Source organism: Macadamia integrifolia, unplaced genomic scaffold, assembly GCF_013358625.1.
Source record: "Macadamia integrifolia cultivar HAES 741 unplaced genomic scaffold, SCU_Mint_v3 scaffold704, whole genome shotgun sequence".
Lineage (NCBI taxonomy): Eukaryota > Viridiplantae > Streptophyta > Magnoliopsida > Proteales > Proteaceae > Macadamia > Macadamia integrifolia.
This window is the reverse complement of record NW_024870517.1, coordinates 115608-123173: the sequence shown is the minus strand read 5'-3', so window position 1 is coordinate 123173 and position 7566 is coordinate 115608. Positions and strand designations below refer to the sequence as shown.

The following is a 7566-nucleotide window of genomic DNA, read 5'->3' as shown; positions in this document are numbered from 1 at the left end:
TGTGGACATAGGGTTTAAAAGCATGGTGGTATTTTATGATCCCATATCTAATCCCACATCAGTTTCAGATTTGGACTGAAATGTGGATTAGTATAGTCTTGGGTCTCCTCACCTTGTAAGGCAATTTATGGGGTTGAGTTCTTCCAGGTTTGTATCATAGTACACACCCTCTCATTGGTTCCGTGCTCTGATGTTTCCTTGGCCAACAGGAAATGGTTCTTTCGCCCAAAAATAAAATACAAGCAGTGATAAAAAAAACCTTCCAAGTTAAAGTTTCTCTCTCTCTCTCTCTCTCTCTCTCTCTCTCTCTCTCTCTCTCTCTCTCTCTCTCTCTCTCTTTGTGTGATCCCATTAATTAGTTGAAGTCTTAAGAAATAATTTTTTTTATCCATTATGCAAGAAAAAAAAGGGGTTGGGTAAAAAAAAAAAGAAGCCAATTTCACTATTCATAAGAATTGGATACGGACATATGAATAGGAAATTCATAGTATATCTAGAGGAGCATATAGATTATAGAAAGAGTGGAACACTGATATAGACCTTTTTTTTTTTTCCATAAATAGAATTTCATTGAGATAAAACTATGACACATAAAATAGATAGAGGCATGAAATAAACAAGGCTTGGATGCAAAATACTAATAGCCAAAGAATGGAATATGACCATGTTGTTAGACATGACATAAAAATTGGTCTTCTAAGCTAGGGTGTGGATGAAGCCAAAAGAATCCCTAGTGAACTTGTTGTAAAAATAACGATAATTAGCTGACATCTGCATCGATAGATCCTCCATCAAAGCCTACAAATGTACTATCCATGGAGAAATGAGTATCTGTATTGGCGAATCGCCCACGACTAGGTGAACGAAGTGGGATCAAACTTACGGCCACAACGGAGTTGAAGACTTGGATGGTGGAACCCTTGTCGGTATCCATGAAGAAGGCATTGTCGGTACCCGAGTCAAGGCCCTCAAAGATCTGCTCCTTGAGGAGTTCCTCACTAGCAAAGAGGAGACTAATGAAGACCCTAGCAACATGTAGCAGATTCAACCTTTTTAACACCAGCTCTTAGAAACGCAAAATCAAAACCAATATATTTTAACTTTTGATTATGGACTTCTTTATCTTTAGATTGTTCAGCTTCTTATAATCCCAATCACAGGAAATATCAAAATTTTCTTCTTGCTTTCTAAGATTTAGCTTACCCAGACCTGATGAACTATTTTGAGCTTCTGAAACCACAGGGTCATTATCAAACACAGGGCACCCTTTATGTTCTTGATCAATCTCCAAAACAGAAGACGATGAAGTTGTATCAGTATTTTAATACCTTATTCTTCTCGATTTCTCTGGTGGTAGAGCAGCATTTTTGTTCTCCTTCTTAGGGTGGTACCTTGATGAAACTTTTTTTTTCTTAAGATCAATAGGAAATATATTAAATAAAGAATGAAAGAGATACAAGAAAGCCTTACTACTCCACCTTTGGCATTACCATCAGTAGAGTGAGGGAATCGAAAACACCCATTGCTGTTTGAATCTGATCTAGAGCTTCGAAGTCTTTATGGCTTTCGCTCAAGACTAGAGTCAGAATCCTTTACACTGGTGGTAGCGGGATATCATTTTCTGCATTGAGTGCTGTGGTGAGATGAGCATCGGATGGCCGAGAGCATCTGAGCATATACCCCAAGGTCCTCTCAACTATCGGATACTCACCGCACTGCCGCACTCAGAGGATTTCACGCGTTAGTAGCTGAGCTTCTCCTCCTCCGGAACAGGCTAACAACTGTATTAATGACACGTTTCAAGTTTTGGATTTTTATTTGGCTTTCCCTAGACATGGTTCAAGTTCACGGAATCGGTGATCCAATAGCAAGTATATTAGATCAATATCAGCATCCTAATCGGCCCATATTGGTTAGGATTGATCAATTTTACTATCATTTTTCATAAAAAAAGTTTTTTTTTTTTTTTTTTTTTTTTTTTTTTTTTTTTTAATTTATGATTGGACCCATGTTCTAATATGGATACCCGAACCTAGATCGGCCAGGTATCGAGATCAGCTCACCCGATATGAATATGATTTAATCAATCCAATATCGATACCAAGGAACATCATGTTTACAATGCCAAAATCAGCAATTCATATAAGACAGGTGTGTGATGTCATCAAGTTTGTATGCAAATACAACCATGTTTGATTCATTGAGTGGTTGGAAAAACAAGAATGCACACATTTATTTCACCTTTTTTTTTTTTTTTTTTCGTCGTATTGTCTCCTATAAATTGTGGATTGCTTTATCTCCATATATGAATGTTTTCATTGGGTCCATGGTTGAGATATGGGAGGAAACTAATCAAATATCTACAAGTGAGTACTAGAGTTCACTTGATATCCAATCAATAACGGCAATCTTCTTGATTTCGGAGGCAGTTGCAGCTTTGTTTGGCGGTTCAACTTCAAGAAGTTTGATGTTTTGATTGATCCTCACTCAGTCGACTCCATTTCTCACAATTGATGTGCAAGTCTGGTTTGATTTTCTGTAATACCAGTCTGCTTAGGTGGAATTCCACGGAGCATATGACCGTACTGGATTTTACAATCTTTTCAATCTGTACTTTGAACTTGGGGTTTGATGATCAATGTTAAGGAGTATTGGCAATGCTCACTGTGTAGGCTATAGACTTTTCACATGGGGTGTGTTTCAGAAAATTCTCCTAAATAGCAATGGATATGCAAAGGTGCCGGTATCCTTTTTGGACTTGACAATGATTCCAAGCCAGCACCTTTGATAAGCCACATGACGCTGGTCCCTTCCCTGCATCTTGTTGGTGGTGTCCTCAGCTGGCATGGTATTCCCAATATTGTTGGAGTGTGACCTTAGCAGCATTAGGCAGTATAACTCCTCAATGGAGTCTTGGACTTGAATGTAAATTTTTTCTATGCAGACATTGAGATATTCATTTATGAAACTCGATTTGAAATTTGATTTTACTGGTTATGTTTGCATGCTTTACTGAACATAGGCAAATATGGATATAAGTAGTTTCATACTGGTTATATAGTAATCTCAAGAAGATTGTTTCTTTATTCAAAGTCCCTAGTCAAATGGGATCTCTTGTGGCCACTTAAAGCTTTGCCTGAAGCAAAAACCTTGAAATAGATTAAGCACTCATGCCCCTTGCTCTTCTTTGATCCATAACTAGTTCCTGAAACACCATCGATATCCTTATCATGCTCTTCCTCAATCAGAATCTGATAATTACAAGGCTTGTATGTTAAGCTTACTATAAGTTGTTGGATAAGGCCATCAGCAGAAACTCTGTTTCAATGCTATTTTCAATGTTTTTTATTCTTGAGGAAAAGCTGGCCCTGATCATGTAATGGCTGGACCTGTGTCCACCAAGAGCTTGGTGAGAATGTAATGTCTTATTGCAGGTTGTATGCTCAAACATGCTTCTCTTTTGATTGTCCTGGTAGATTTCAGAATCTTCCTTCAATCCAATATAACAAACATTTCCCCTATTCTTGCTTGGACCAATATCAGTATGATCCATTCCAGTCTCCTTAATGGAATCTTTCCCCAATTCATATTCAGAATAGTCCAATTTACTTATCTTATGATTGGCTTGATCTATTACTTACATTAATTTGAATATGTGTGTGCAACCCCTAAGCACATGATGTGACATTTAGTAAAGTAAAATCCTTACATTTTTTTTTTTTTGAGTTGTGGAATATCTTGGCTCATGGGAAATTACTTCTACTCTAAACCGAAAATCTTCATGTTTTCAATGCCAAAATAAGGAATTCATATATATATATATATATATATATATATATATATATATATATATATCAGATGTGCTCATCAAGTTTATATGAAGATACAACCATATTGGATTCATGAGAGGTACATAAAAACAAAAACTTACACATTTATTTCTCCAATTCTTTTCTTCTTTCCGTCTCCTATAAATTGTGGATTGAGAAAATTGCATTGCCACCCCCTGAACTTTGGTCCTTATTCAATGCCATCCCCTGGACTTTTCGAAACACCAAAGACACCCCTAAAAATTCAAACAATTCCAAATCAGTCCCTATGGTTAGCCGACCGTGTCAAGTGATAGAATCTCTGTTAGATTTTTTACAAAATACCCAAAACATCCTCGGCTATTGTGAGAGGACAATATTGCCCTCCCTTTCCCTTCTTCTTCTAAACTCACACGATTCTCCCACCTCCGGCGTAGGTTCATAAGCACCCCTCCCCTCCAGCGAAGGTTCGTGGGTACCCACCGGAATACCACCATCGTACCACCGATTACGACCATCATCATCATCCCGTCCTAACAGTGGGCTGCGAGTCCGGTCGGGCTTCAACTCCTACGACATGTCATACAACAACAGCTTGACAAAACCCTAAATTCAAAGCTAAGGCAGGTGTGGACAACCAGAGACTGGGAGCACAAGATACAAGTATTCGTAAGGTTTTTCACTGACGTCAAGCAGAAAAACCTTATGTCCGATGATTCCAAGGCCCTTTGTATTGGAGCCCGAGTCAGGCAAGAGGTGGCCGCACTGCAAAGAATTGTTGTATCGGACTCGATTGGGATGGATCTGGTCCCGTATCCTCCGCTGGCAGTGACTGGTGATTTCCACAACCAACCATTTGGCAAAAAAAGCTTCGATTTTGATTTATCGAACGTGTTCGACCACGCAGTCTACACGTCCAAGTTCTTTGGGGAAATCGAATGGACATTGAAGCCCGGAGGTGTTTGCGTTTTGCGCATGGCTTTACTAGAAGGTCTTATAAGTACTTAGCCAATGACCTCTATTGTGTGGAGCCTTTGGTGGAGTTGTTTGAGTTGGAGCTCATTCATGTCCGTTTTGTTGACAGATTCGGTTTCGGCACAGAGGTGGTTCTTCGCAAAAAGAAGAACAATTAAAAATGCCATTATTGGTTTTTGTTCTTTTCTGTTTAATGTTTTCTTGGGCTTTGGGGTTCAAAAGGAGAGTCATTGATCAATTCATCATTCATGGCTGCTACCTCTTATGTTGCCTTTCGATTTTAGGGTTCTAAATTTTTTTTCATTTTTGTTCCAGTTGAGTTTTGAGAAGTGAAGATTAACCTTCGCCGGAGGGAATGGGTAGCCGTGAACCTTCGCCGGAGGTGAGGGATGCCTACAAACCTACACCGACGGTGTGAGAACCGTGTGAGTTAAGAAGAAGAAGGGAAAGAGAGGGTAACATTGTCTTCTCACAATAGCTAGGGGTGTTTTGGGCATTTTGTAAAAAACTAACAGAGGTTCTATCACTTAACACAGTCGGCTAATGGCAGGGACTAATTTGAAATTGTTTGAATTTTTAGGAGGTGTCTTTGGTGTTTTGAAAAGTCCAGGGGGTGGCAATGCAATTTTCTCTTGTGGATTTCTTTATCTCAATGTAGGACTACTTCATGAATTTTTTTAGTTTGGTACTATGGTTGAGATATGGGAGGAAACTAATCAAATATTTACAATTGACTACCAAAGTTTAGTTGATATGCAATTGGTAAGTAAATCGGATTATACCAACCAAAATTATTTGATTGGATTTTTACATCTTATTTCAGTGAAATAGAAATCAAATTTCAATGAAATTTTGAAACATGTGAAACCGCATTAATTTCAAAATTAAAATTACATTTATTCATATTTTGTCGGTATTTGATGAATGGGTGATGACCAACCTCTCTTTTCATCTTGAAAACAGTTATTTCTTTTATGTTATTGCAACAAGGTAAGGATCCAGAACCTTTGTTCCTATTTATCTATTTTCTCCCTACTTGATTAGGGATTGAGGTGATGTTTTCATGTCTTGTCTCTGCTTATCCAAGTCTGTTGTCTTCATAGATTATGGAGTTATGAAAATATGAAGTTAGTATGTCCATTTTCTTTAGTTTTCCATTTTAAAGGGTGTACAGAAAGCAAGGATGAAAGTGTTGATACCTATGGTTGAAACCTTAAACATCCGTCTTCAAGAATAACAACCTGCTTTTGAAAGATTTGTTACATACATGAAAAAGAAATGAAGAAGAAGAACATAAAGTTCTTAACACCAAAGTTGGAAATGGAGAAGCAATAGGAGTGTTATACACGTTGGCAAAATATTGGAGGCAGTAATATTGCTTTTTTAAGTGGATTTCCACATGCTATTGATTGACTCTTGATATGGAATCTAGAAGCCTTTTGTTTTTTAAGTGGATTTCCACATTTTACTAGTTGACTCTTGATATGGAATCTAGAAGCATATAGGTAAATATGAACCTTAAATTAGATTGTTTGAAGATGAACATGTTTCTATGTTTCTGTTATGTTGAACTTTGAATGCCCAAAAAATAGCGGGACCCGCTGTCCTACCTGTTTAGGCGCTGCACTAGTGACAATTTACAAAAGCAAGTAAATTTACTTTAATAAAAAAGACTAAAGAAGATCTCTCAAGACAAAAGTGTCTAACGAAGGAGGAGAAATACTACCCATTGCTAAAACCTGAGGATAAATCAACACTTAAAAAGAGCTACAACTTGATATTTTTATTATATTTGCGAAGTTCCACTTACCTCGATGACATACTTCGTCACTTGAAAACCAGAAAACCAAAATTATATTCTTATTATTACTTGTCTAAAATTTAGTGCACAAACCATCAGAACACAAAAATCTAAGTCCATATTCCAAGTTTAAGTTGAGTTTCACTCCCCAAATTCAAGGACAGAATTAATTTATCCCAATAGTATATCAGATTTGAATTTACATTAAGTTAGCATACCAAACGTATTTGGATGGATCTCAAAATGACAATAAAAATTCCTAGGTCACAACATGCACCCAAAATTCAGGATCCAAATTCAATAGACTGTCCTTGACAGTTCAACTCACAACAATAATATATGATAGGGTCATTTACATCAATCTCCCCTCGTGTTTGCCTATATCATGTCCTCTCCTTAAAAATTCGTTTATTACATTTAAACCCAAAACACTAACACCGTAAGAGAGGTGTTAGTTTTCGAATACAAAAAGACATATTTACTCTCCTAGAGGTGTTAGTTTTTGAATACAAAAAGACATATTTACTCTCCTCCTCCTTCTTCTTGAATCATTAACGGCAGATCAGTCTGACCCTAGACTAGTAATGGCTGAATTTGGTAGCGATTTCAATCCCTCTATCCATGAACAACTACAGCCACCACCACCCAATGTTTGGTCTAATGCTTTTGGTTTAAGTCTTGTACACTCTTCTCCCATGGCCCCATAGTGGGGGGAGTGAAAAGGATAGGAGCAATTGAGTCAATAACCCTTACTTCGGACTACTGATTCCTTTTTTCGCTAGAAAACATTTGTATTAAATATAAAAAGAAAAAGAATGAAATAATGTACAAGCTAAAAGGAGCCAAGAAGAAGCCCCAAATAGAAAACAAGGGGATTGAGAAGGATCTCCTACTCGACCTTCGGCATTGCCATCAGCACATAGAAAACAAGGGGATTGAGAAGGATCTCCTACTCGAACTTTGGCATTGCCATCAGCACAT

The 7566-nt window shown here is 37.5% G+C and overlaps 1 pseudogene; it reads left to right on the top strand.

Moving 5' to 3' along the window:
- LOC122069759 overlaps positions 1 to 4942 on the top strand; it is a 26257-nt pseudogene extending 21315 nt beyond the window's left edge.
- Positions 4943 to 7566: the final 2624 nt, after the last annotated feature.